This window comes from Mya arenaria, chromosome 17, assembly GCF_026914265.1.
Source record: "Mya arenaria isolate MELC-2E11 chromosome 17, ASM2691426v1".
In the NCBI taxonomy this organism is placed as follows: Eukaryota; Metazoa; Mollusca; class Bivalvia; order Myida; family Myidae; genus Mya; species Mya arenaria.
The window spans coordinates 32789879-32802982 of record NC_069138.1 but is presented as its reverse complement, the minus strand read 5'-3'; the positions used below and the strand labels follow the sequence as shown (position 1 = coordinate 32802982).

The window sequence follows — 13104 nt, the reverse complement described above, 5'->3', positions numbered from 1 at the left end:
TTGATTTCACAGAAATAAGAAATCAAAAACGATGATCGAAAATTTATTTTTTGGGTTGCACACAACAGTTCTCTTTAGACTAACCCCCTGAACAGCAGACAAACAAGTTGGTTTATTTTTTCCTTAGCAATGTCCTACGCAATTACCTCCCCTACCAGTAGTATATATGTTTAACGTTTTAGGTGAAATATGTTTGTTTTTTCTTCCTTGGTTAATTATCATGATTATATAATGTGTTTCGTTTTAAACACACTGAACAAAAACTCTTTGATGGTAGAAAAAATACGCGTTGAAATACATGTGTTATGGTAACATATGGGACCAAAACAATAATCCTACGTACATGTAGTTCCAGCTGAAACTCAGAATTACCACCATTTAGTAAATCCTGAGACGACTAACAAATCTTACTACAAAGTATATCTGACAAAACATATTCATTGGCATTTTAATTAAAAAATCATATGTACTTATAGAAGATTATATATTAAGAAGTCCACGTGAATATAAAGCGTTAGAAACAACTTAATCACATGAAAAAGAGAAATTTGGGCACGACTTTTAAAGTCCGAAATACTCTCAAGAATGTAAATATTACCAAAACAAATTGAGTCTACCTTAACCTAGTGTTGTTGGATATTATTAAAAGTAAATGATATGTGAAGGCAATTTGATTACTGTACTGGAAATTGAAGATTTTAACAAATGATATCAGTAGCAGTAGCAGTAACACAAAACCAATGCACATCTGGTTGACAAAATAAAGTAAACTCGACCCAGGCAGAGAAAAAAGCCACCATCAAAAGGCTTTAGTGCCGACTTTCACACTCTGTGCATTACACTTTCCGTACCATTCTATTGGTTCGGAAATGGAGCATTGCAATTCCCATATCACAATAAATAGATTAACTGCCTGACAAACCATTCGCTTAAAACGGCATACATATATCGTACAAAGATATATGTTGTCTACACATTATAATGTCTTGCATTTTGTATCTGTGTTTGTAGTGGTACAGCCTAGGACCACTTCTAGCATAACACGCTGGACGAAGAGTCACCTTTTTGCATGTCTGGAGGGTAGACTTACTACAGCAGGACTGCGCCCGACAGGCTCTCACTAGTGTGTTCCAATCCTTTTCTGTTTTGACGAAAATGAGTTTTAGTATTTTAGGATAGAAGCTGGTCTAATTTTGAAGTAGCTGTAGTCCTTTTCATGATTTTTTCTATTATATTTTTTGGATGGAACTCTATATATTTTTGCTTTTATTTGTCTCTTTTCTTCAATTGGGGATAAACTTGTTTTGTTGATTGTTGACACCATATTCACTTTAATTTTGAACAGGATGAATAGCCTTCACTGTCTAAGGCGATCTTCGAGGCTGTAGTTTCTTTAGTATCCCCGTGAAGAAAATACCTTTTGTATAAAACGAGTTGCAAGTCGTTGTATTTTTTCCAGTGCATAAATACCTTTGCTGTAGAATGGACTACCAAACGTTTCCCCTGTATATCAGTGAACGTACAAGTGAATTATATTCTAAGTTTTCAATAATTATGTCAAAAGGTTAAACATAAACCCCATTTAATGGCACAGAGTAAACGCCAAAGACATAGAACACAAAACATAAATCACAAACAATAAACGTATATAAAATATATGCGCTTAAAGCGTTAAATGGCTTTCGGCCTACAACGTTTTGTGAGTATAGTCATGTAATTGTAAAACATGATTATAAACGGAAAAATCTTACGATAGTATAATATGTTCGCTCATAATTTCCTTCGTAAAAACTTTCAGAGTTTTATGTTGATTCTCAATTAAATCATGTAGTATTGAGTCACTTGAAATGTGGAATTCGCCAAATACTAGAAGTCACTTATTAGATATGGAGTCTTTCTCAATAACTTATAAAACCTTTTCTGAACCCTTGGTTTCATAAACTTTGCACTGCCACGAAATAAATCATTCAGGAACATTTCAGTTACAACAAATTAATTAGCGTCATGTTTAAGGCTTCCTTCTACAACGACAAAAACCTCCGGGTAAGTACTTAAACAGCGGAATTGTCTTATGCGACACACGTTTAACGAACACAAGTACAAACTAACAATGTCAAATAGAAATGTCAAGTAAGAGCATATTAAAAAAATATTCTTATGAATGAACTTCAATCACCAAAAATAAACTGATTGTAGGATAAAATGAAGTATTATAATTCCATTTAAAATATCATGGTTTGATATCATACGCCCTATTAGCATTTAATTGCATCATAATACGATCCATATTATTTCCGGGTTTTAACGAGTTCTCAGAGTTTATTTCCGGGTAATAAACCGTTACGCTCGGGTATATATATCATAGATACGTCCACTCGTTGTATATCCTATACGGATTAGAAAAAGTTGGTAACGATGCCTATTGATTAGTCACTATTTAAAACAGAATTACCATTAAAATGTTCACACTGGCCAAAAACTACCATATGTACAATTTAATATATACCATAGCATTTTTTTGTAGAATTATGATATTTTCAATATCTCATAAATTCAAATGATGCATTTCACATTCCACATCAATAAGAAAAAAAACATAATGTGTAGTGGAAGAAAATGAATTGTAATGCACCAGTCAATTATAACCACGGCCCCCAAGATCCGGGGCTAAACCAGGGATAGCCGGGGAAGTGGGCCGTGTTTTTACCTTCCCGGTGGCCCCGCAGTGCGGTGGTTTTGTATTCGCCCCAAATATAGCAAGGAATGTGCCTTACTTGGGGTCCCTGGGGTGCGGGTGCATTTGGCGGTTATTTTACCATAAGTTCGTCGCCGCAGGGCGGGGCATTTATCCGGGCTTGGCTGGACCTAAAGTCAAAGTCCCCGCTAGCCCCTGACCTGGAGGGGCCGTTGTTACAAATGACTAGTTCATACTTGCTTAACAGACATTTAAAGGTTTATATTATCTTTTAGGTGAATAGGACATTTGAGTATTAAAACCGTATGTGCTTCACAGACATATATAGACAGCTTGTCTTATTAAAATAAAGCCCTTAAAATGTGCTTATAGAAAATAAATTTACACATATGTCTGTCTTTTGGCATACATTTTTTGGGGGGAACCCATATATTTTTTGGTGTCATATGTAAGGGTTTAATTTGCAGTTGAAAAATGTATTATTATTTTACTGACAAGAATATTGCAAACACTCTGTTTAGACCTCGAAATATGTAAAATAAGTCATTTCACTTAAGATTTCAGGTGTTATGAAGTAAGATCAAAATAACAAACTGCCATAACTTTATCTATGATGTACTGCTGGTCATTTATTTTACATAATACTTATTATTAATCAGTAAACAATGCTTTCAAATGTCAATACTTAAAAAAATTTGTTAGATTTGAGATAATACGTCTGCAATGAACATCTTTACTTTAAATGTATGTTAAAAGTGACAGCCTCTGTAAAATAAAGCCAATCATAAACTACAACTTTATGTCTACTCGGTAAAAGTGCTTCTTCCACAGTTAATATTGGTAATTAATACGTTCAAAATTATTCAACTCACATGTAATAGGGATTCATTTTGAAGACCACAAATTATTCATATAGCTTGTTTTGAGTACTTTATTAAAGATTTTCAATCTTATAAACACAGAATCCTGTATATCGAGTGATAAAATTGGTACAGCAAGGAAGCAAGAGCTTTGTAAAAAAGACAGGCCCTGCTTTGAAAGCAACCACATGCTGTTTTGTAATTAAATTGCTTTTTTGTTTTCGAATGTTTGAATGAATTTATCTGCTGCCAGCGGTGCTTCTGTTGAAAAAGTTTCCTGTTTAAAATTTGATAGATGAAGATGAAAACGAGAACATATTACTATAATTCAATTTCATTGAAATAAACAAATATATAACAGACGTTGGAGAAATGAATCAGTATGGTAGATAAAGGCAAACAATTTCTCTTGCAGGTTTATGAATGACTTAAGTCTTGTTTACTTGAATAATATCCTTAATAAGCATAATACGCAATTTGCATAACTATTTGCTCCAAACGAATATTTCGATGGTTATGACAAAACGGAAGTTACCATTCTTGTGATGGCAAATGCATTTAATTTGGAATGACCATGATAAAACAAATACTTTTCTGACAGCGAAAAATAGTTTCCCTTTGTTAAAAGTTTATGTTACAACTTAAATGCATGCTTGGCTATCCATTGTTAGAGGATTTTGAAAGTAAGATTAAGTAGCAACAGTTTATTCAAATAGTTTTAAGAGAAAACATTCACAAAACCTTTTACATTTGCAAACACTATTTGAGCACTTATGTGGGAGTATTGGTGTTAATTACAATCAATGGCTCCTGTTGTATTTATAAATGAACCCTCTCTCAAGAGAATGTCTGCCTCAATGGCTTTGCATGAGTAGTATACATTTTTTATCGAAATGTCACATATTTTGATTTCAACACAATGCTTTATACTGTTATACTTTAAGATCACTTGTTGCAGAGATACGTGACTATTTTTAATAAAACTAAGCAAAGTTATCGAATTTATGTGTACATTACAATATCTCCTTGGGGAGAAGGTATGTTTTTACACCGTTTGATTGCTATGGCAATATGAAACATATATTGTCAGACCTTTGCTGCAAATGATTTATAAACTGACAAATGTAATCAACAAACAGTTTTAAAACATTGTGTGACGTATGTTTGACTATATGGAATGAGTAGAAAATGTTTCTTAAAAACGCATATCCCAAACATTTCATTTACGTTCGTAGCTTTGGAAGATACCACTTTATGTCTAGCGATTGCTTAACATAAATATGAAAGGTGGTGTGTCCTAACAAAACTATAAACACGTGCGCGGAGGTTGTCTTAAGACCGCAAAACCAAAAGAACTACATCTTTCCATGTCGTTTTAAACTATTTTTTGTGTCCATACGCTCTATGGTTAGCAAAATGACATCGAAACTATAAATATAGATTAGGTGTATTGTGGTCCGAGTATGAGTTTTTGCTTGTTCGGCTATTTCCGCGCTGTATTTCTGTGTCGATAATCTAAAAATAGTTTCTACATACATTATCTGACCACATGTTTGTCCTCACCGCGGGAAAACGACCAACTGATAAGCTCTGTATTTTGAAAGGAATTATTGCTAAAGTTGTTTGTAAACTAAAATTATTTTCCTGTTCATAAAACTTGCCTATCGTATCATATCTAGTCAAAGCACCGAACAACCTTTAGAAGCGATTGAAAGGGGAATGCATTATGACCTAAATAAGTACTTGGGTAGGGGGATAGGTCGACTGAAATCGGATAAGCTGTGCATTTTAAAAGGAATTATTGCTGAAGTTCTTTGTAAAAAAAACGATTTTCCTTAAACAAAACTTGTATGTAAATAAACGGAAATGTAATTTATGATGTATAACAATTTCCTATCGTATGATATCTAATCAAAGCACCGAAAAAAACTTTAGAAACGATTGAAAGGGGCATGCATTGTAACCTTAAATACACGGGGATGGGGGATTACGACGATTGAAGTGACCTTTGCATAAACAAAATGACACCAGACGACATAAAATAGATATAGATGTGCTTTTTTTCCTCGCCCAATGTGGGCACAATCGCTCTTGGCCCTTGGCACAGTTTTCAGTTTTATCTATGTGCCCTTCACCCATTCCCCTTGTTCAAATAAAATTTGCAACTCTCACATATTTGCCATCAGAAAGTCTTTCAAAGCACTCGAGCGTTGATTTAGTCAACAAAACCGTCAGTTCAACCGCACAAGTTCCTGTTTATAACACGGTATGTTTCTAGTTATTGAAGAACTGTAATTGTCATTCCAAAATGCAATATCAAACTCAACAAAGCATAAACATTGCACTTCATTCAAAATGGCACTAGAGCAAGTCAAACAATTTCGAAGATACGTATGACAAACACATTTCTAACGGCTTGAGATAGTATCATTTGCACGGAACATGGATATCGCACGGACGGAAATAGGAAAGAGTCTAATGAGATTTTATCTGTATTGAATAAACACACATCCTAAATATTTTGTCAAACAATATTTTTATGTATTGGGTTGGGCCAAAAATCATAACAACCTTAGAAAATGTCCCTCCCCGCAACAGGGAATAGTTAATTGTCGACCTTGCTGATTCTCTTAATGCAATACAACCCAATACAAAAATATAGACTGATAAGATATCTTAACACTTTACAATTTCAATTTCATGGATGTATAACATGATGTAAAATACTTCATAAATCCTTGTTTCAATCACAAATTAACGATTAGGGAATTTTTTGAGGTGAAAAACGTCCCCGAACAGAAAAGTACGTACAGTTTTACATCTTTATTCACCAAAGTGCCTTAAACATTTCAACTGAAACTGGTGATTTAATGTTATGATATGTTTGCAATTGATTGATCACAGACTGGAAATAATTTGAACTCCGCGGTCAAAATAATGCAAGAAAACGTATTAGTGTTTATCATGTATTCACAGATTTCTTTATAACTGTGTTACTCAACATCTGAAAACGTTTCTTTGATCACGGAATTGAAATAATTTTAACTCCGCGGTCAAAATACTTCAAGAAAACGTATTAGTGTTCATCATGTATTCACAGATTTCTTTATAACTGTGATACTCAACATCTGAAAACGTTTCTTTGATAACAGAATGGAAATGATTTTAACCTCGCGGTCAAAATACTTCAGGAAAACGTATTAGTGTATATCGTGTATTCACTCCTTTCTTTATAACTGTGATACTCAACATCTGAAAACGTTTCTTCTAACCCTGCTATGATTGATAATCGATAAACCGCTACAGTGTGTAAGAAGTAGGTCATCTACAAACAAAAACACAACAGCTCGAAATAGCTGCGTATATAAGACTGCTCTTATATATATATATATCAGACGAGCGGCTGCCTGCTGACTTGAACATTGCGAAAAAGTGAAAAGGTTTTTATAGGATAAAGTTAGAGCGTAGTGATATTTTCCATTTAGACAAGGTATGTTTGTATAATATTAGTAAGGATATTTATTGTATATATTTATTATAAAACAATCGTGACTTTTAAATTGTTTAAGAGATGTTTTTAAAATAATAGTGTGACAGAAGGTATATATAACAGCACACAGTTGTAAACAGAGAAATATTCAACCTTATGACACAGTTTAGCATCAACGAACATGGGGTCTCTACATGTTACTTTGGAGATTGTTATTTAATTGGGTTTAACGGTGTGGACATTTTTTTAACATTGAATAAAACTGTGTTAGGCTAATAATTATGTGTTAATTCTTTCTTATTGTTAACGTTATTACGAATACCTTAATAGTACATACCTGAGCCAGTTTCATAAAAAAAGTGAAGAGAGAAAATTTTCTCATGAATTAGGATAATCCGATCTTACAGTTTTAAACAGAAGTCTCCTCAGGTAAGAGAGAAGTTTAAAAAAGTTTTTGAAATTAGAACATGAATTAACAATAGTGGTGTGTTCCTTTTGTGTAAAGAACGCTTTGACTGTCCAATTACATATATCCACAGAAAGCAAAAGTTGTTCAAATGATACCAAAATTATATTAGATTACCGGGCTTACGTACTAAGCAATAATTGCAAAATGTTAAGACAAACTGTATACATCGAATTTCTCCAGCTAACACAATGCTCATGAAAACTGAAATAACATTATGCAGCTTTCAAGCAATCCAACTTGTTACACAGTTTTATCTTGTTACTGTTAAACCAATCATTTTTGCAGTTTAACTTTCGGTGCAATTCACCTGATATGTTTGAGCACTTGGGTTAAGGCCTATATGTTAAAACATTCCTAGATGATAAAGGGTCTGATTCTGCTTATTTGCACATGATTTAACTTAAGGTGAGCATTTTGTGATCGGTCTGTGTCCGTCGTCCGTCCGCCCGTCAACGATTGCTTAAAAAATATCTCCTCTAAAACTACCTAGCCAAATTCATTGAATGTTGATCAACAACGACAAAAATGGCCGACTTCCTGTTTTGCTTTATAAACCATCTTCTCTGAAACAACCAGTCCAAATTCAATGAAACCTAATAGGAAAAAGCTTCCTTGTGTAACCCTCTACAAAAAACAACAACAAGGAGTTACGATTGATTAAAAACAACAACAAAAACAACAACAGCATCAACAACAACAACAACAAAATGGCCAACTTTCTGTTTTGCTTTTAAAAACATCATCTCTAAAACTACCAGTCAAGATTCCATAAAACTTTACAGGAAGCTTCCTTTAGTGACCATCTACAAAAATACAACAATGGGTTACGATTGATCATCAAAAACAACAGCAGCAACAACAGCAAAAAGGCTGACTTCCTGTTTTGCTTTTTAAAAAAATCTCCTCTGGAACTACCACTCCAAATTCAATGAATCTCTACAGTAAGCTTCCTTGGGTGACCCACTACAAAAAACAACAAGAAGTCGCGATTGATCAAAAACAACAACAATCTGGCCAACTTCCTGTTTTTCTTTAAAAAAAAACATTTCCTCTGAAACTACCAGATCAAAAATACTGAAACTTTAGAGGAGGCTTCATTGCATGACCCTCTACAAAAATACAACAAGGCATTAAGATTGATCAACAAAAACAACAACCAAATGGCCGACTTACTGTTTTGCTTTAAACAAAATCTCTGAAACTACCAGGCCAAATTCAATTAAACTTTAAAGGTAGCTTCATTGCATGACCCTTTACTCATACGAAACAAGTCATCATTATCAGTAAAGATATGTTTAAATTGCAACAGTTTTATTGATGCCTTATTACAGAGTTGTGGCCCTTTGCTTAGGTGAGCGTTTAACGGCCATCTTGGCCCTCTTGTTTAACTTATCCTACGATATCAACTTCGCATCATGAGTTGTATTTGTACAATGTTAGAAGTATTTCTTCTGTCGACCAAGCAGTTGTAAACCTCTCATTTAGACCCCTCGTCCCCCCCCCCCCAACAAAAATAGAATTAAGATTGACATTGGCTGTCAGGTGAATATTATATCATAAAAGCAACTATAATCATAAGCAGTTGCCATAGCAAGGACCTGAGTCCAGATTATTTTCATACACAGGTAAACAAATAAGCGTTCGTTTGAATAAGGTGTTCTAAACGTATAACACATGTTATGTTACAAAGAGTTCCTAGTATATTAAAATGTTGCGTTGACAATATTTAAGGAATAAATTGCGTGGTTGGTGTTAGTATCGGGGTATGAACGCAATTGGGCTGGTCAATGTGTGTGGAGTCGAAGGACTCCACGCATACTTTGACCAGCCCAATTGCGTTCATATCCCCGATCATGACATCAACCCCGCAATTCATTCCTTATATGTACACCAATAGTTCATTATTTCATTCAAGAATTGTTAAAAGAAACTTTTATTCATTTAAAAAAACTTTTCAGTTATCCTTTCTTACCCATTTTGTAAATAGAACGACACGACTGTAACCGGAAACATTTTTTTTCAAATGACATCACAATAACGCGAGAAAAGATCAACCACTTGAAATCACTTTTAAACGTAAAATTGAAACACTTATGGCAGCAATAAATTTAACATATCATAAATTCACACTTTCTAAAATGTTGATTTATATTTTACGGGACCCGCTGACACAATACAAACAATAACAAGATCAATAGTTTGTATTCGCAATCCGAACATATCCGAAGATGTTGCGTTCAACGATTGATAAACGCAATTGCCGAAAGGCAGTTATTTTAAGGAATGGAAGCTGAGGTGTAAATATAAACAGGTACACAAATGAACTCAATCATTAAACTCATCACTTAGAAAATGACTGGCCTCTTCGTATACTAAATACACGACCACAGTGAGGGATAAATAACACATCAAAAGGCTATACTACTAAACTTATGAGTCAGAACTAATTTTGGTTTGAAAAAAAAGAAGAAACCCTCTCATTAAGTAATGTTTTATAAAGCTAAAGGTTTTCCCAAGAATGGAATAAATTATAGTTTAAATAAAAGCAAATAAAATATTTTTATAAAAAAAAATTGTATACACTAACATTGGTATCGTTAAGAGATGTTTTGGTTTGTGTGATATCATTTATGCATCATGATATTCATTTGGTCCTTGTGGAATGCATCATAATACACATTTTGTCCTTTTGGCATGCATCATTATATACATTTCGTTTTTGTAGAATGTATCATAATAAACGGTTATGCAACATAATATACACAAGGTCTAAATATAATTCATCGTAATACAGATTTGGTCCTTGTGGAATGCACCATAATATACATTTTGTCTCTGTTGAATGCATCATAAAATATTTGTGGAATGCATCATAAAACACATTTGTCATTGTGGAATGCATCGTAATATACATTTTGTCTTTCTGAAATGCATCATAATATATTTGTGGAATGCATCATAAAACACATTTGTCATTGTGGAATGCATCTTAATATCTTTGGGAAATGCATCATAATACACATTTTGTCTTTGTGGAATGCATTATAATAATAAATTATGCATTTTGCCTTTGTCGGAAGCATCATAATACACATCTCGGTATTCAAAATTCAAGTCGCATCCGGTTGTCCGGTAAGTGCAATGGTTAGCGCACTCGCTTCTCACAACGGCGATCCGGGTTCGATTCCCGGCCTGGGCGCATGTGAGTTTGGTTCGTGGTCACCAATCCGCCAAGTGGGTTTTCTCCGGGTACTCCGGTTTTCCCCACAACACAAAACCACACTCTCGCGCAACATCGTGCCAACAAGAATGCCTAAGTATAAGTTAGCAGGACTTTTTTCTCAGTCGTTGTAAAGTTTATAATGTTTAAACTAAATGAAATTTCACTTACACTGCTTACGTTTTGTGTTTCAAACCGGGTCGTGCGAGTATCAGAAAAAAACAACAATGGAAACAGTTATGCAATGGAAACATTCAAATGTATACCATATTTAGAGCCACAAAACAAATTCTCAAACGACACTGAACTAGAGACACAAACATTATCACATACACACGTACAAACATCACCCGTCCGATAAACACTGAGATCTCCGCCACAGAACGGTCAATGAATTGCGTATACAGGAAAATGCATTTACATATTATAAGGAATATCTGGGTCTGATTTGATATAAAACGTTAGTGAGTCAAACTGAAGCTAAACAGTGAGAACGTAAAATAAAGCCACTCGTAAGTTGTAAGTTATAAAAAATAACTTTTTGTCCACCCGGTAAATCTAAACAGCCTTCATACACATAAAATATCTCTAATTAATTATTATTTTTTTTGAAATAATTAAACTCTCAATTACAAATACGAAATTATATTTGACATCGCAAACGATTGGTTTAGCTTTAACGATAACAGAGGTTTTACGATTAGGTGTATACAGAGTCTAATTGGTACATTAAACAAATAAGAGAACAGCGAGAAAGCAAGATATTTAGATAAAAACCGGTCCTTCATTGATACAAAACAGATGTTGTTTTGTAGTGAAATTATGGTTTTTATTTCTTTGCTTGCTGATATTTTGTAATCATCTTGTCTGCTGCCAGAGCAGCCACTGGTGAAAAATATTCCTGTTTAATGATTGATAGATGCAGGTGTTTCCCCTCAGAGGTACATTTCGTTTGGCCATAGAAAATACATTCTTTGATAAGCGTCATGTCCACATTTTAAGTCTTACCAGTCAGAAAACACAAAACAATGTTGATTAAAACGAGATTATATTATCTACACGTTAAATTCTTTGAGGAACTCAAACATTAAACAGTCGCCCGAAAAAGGCAAACGTACTAGTAAAACAAAAAGAAAAAAACTATGCTCTTGAAGGTTAATAAATGACTAAAGTCATACATGATAAACTTTTAAATACTTTGGCTTATAAACGATGATTTTTTTGGTTTTGAAAAAAACCCGAAACTTACCAATCTAATGTTGGCCAAAAATACCTTTTTTGAAATACCTTGATCAATTAAATATACTGTTTTGATGGCTATATAGTTTTCTTTGGCTTTGGTGTATTTGTTACAGTTTGTAACCGTCTTTGATATCCGTTGATATAATTCAGGATGTTTAAACGCAGTTAAAGGTAAGTGTTTTATTCGGTCATTTTAAGAGAAAATATGCAAAAATGACTTCATACCATTTTAGGTACGAAACTCTTTACAATTTTATACACTTTTTTATAGTTTTTATGTTAGAGTATTGTTTTTTTCCAAGCGAATTTCTGCCTCAATGGCATTTTATAAAAAGTACATTTATTCTATGGAACGGAGTGTACAGTGCTCACAATGCTGTTCGGGACTCCTTTGAGACTTAGTCCGATGTAGCGCGTCAATAGCTATTTCAGGACTGTCCAGAACACTTGTATTCAGTATACGTTTCATTACACCTTGCCCTTTACAAATAAAGAAGCTTCATTTTGTATCATTGATTAAAATACATTTCGAAGTAAAAGATCGGTGTGCCTTCACAAAAGTAAAGGAAAGTAAACCTTATTCATATTTCCTTAAACATCTCTAATTGTCATTCCAGTAATGACGTATAAATGTGAGAGGCGAAGACACCATCCCGAACAGAACAATCACATATGTTTTACTTTTTTCACCATTGTGCCTTAAACTTCGAAGCTATCAATGATGATTTAATGAATTTGATTGATCATAAAACAACAATAAATTTAACTACGATATCGAAGCATTTCAACAAAACCTATAATACTCTATCATTTATTTAGAGATTACTTTGCAGCTACGATATTGAACGTACGGAAACGGGTCTTGTAGATAAACTGCTAAATGTTTTGCTGTTGATTAACGTTCTGTGAACTGCTGCTGTGTGCAAGAAATAGGGCATTTAAAAAAAAAACATATGCGAACGTAGGATTATGCTCGAAATGTATAGCTGCGTAAATAAGATTGCTGTTTTGTCCCAGCTATCAGAAACGCGGATGTCTGCGTGCTTGAACGTTGTTAAAGAGTGCAAAGGTTTTAACTGGATAAGCGTAGTAATCGTTCCCATTTGAAACAGGTATTTTTGTAAATAA

At 33.8% G+C, this 13104-nt stretch overlaps 1 protein-coding gene across 4 annotated transcripts in view; it reads left to right on the top strand.

The window, feature by feature from the left end:
• The first annotated feature begins 6801 nt into the window (after positions 1-6801).
• LOC128222986 (sushi, von Willebrand factor type A, EGF and pentraxin domain-containing protein 1-like) overlaps positions 6802-13104 on the top strand; it is a 28308-nt gene continuing 22005 nt past the window's right edge. Inside the window, exon 1 of one of the 4 annotated variants that reach the window (XM_052932209.1) lies at positions 6802-7045. The gene's annotated coding sequence lies outside the window, so the exon portion shown is untranslated. Of the gene's footprint in view, positions 7046-12983; positions 13089-13104 lie in introns of those variants that run through there. The other 3 variants (XM_052932207.1, XM_052932205.1, XM_052932206.1) reach the window with 3 other exon arrangements.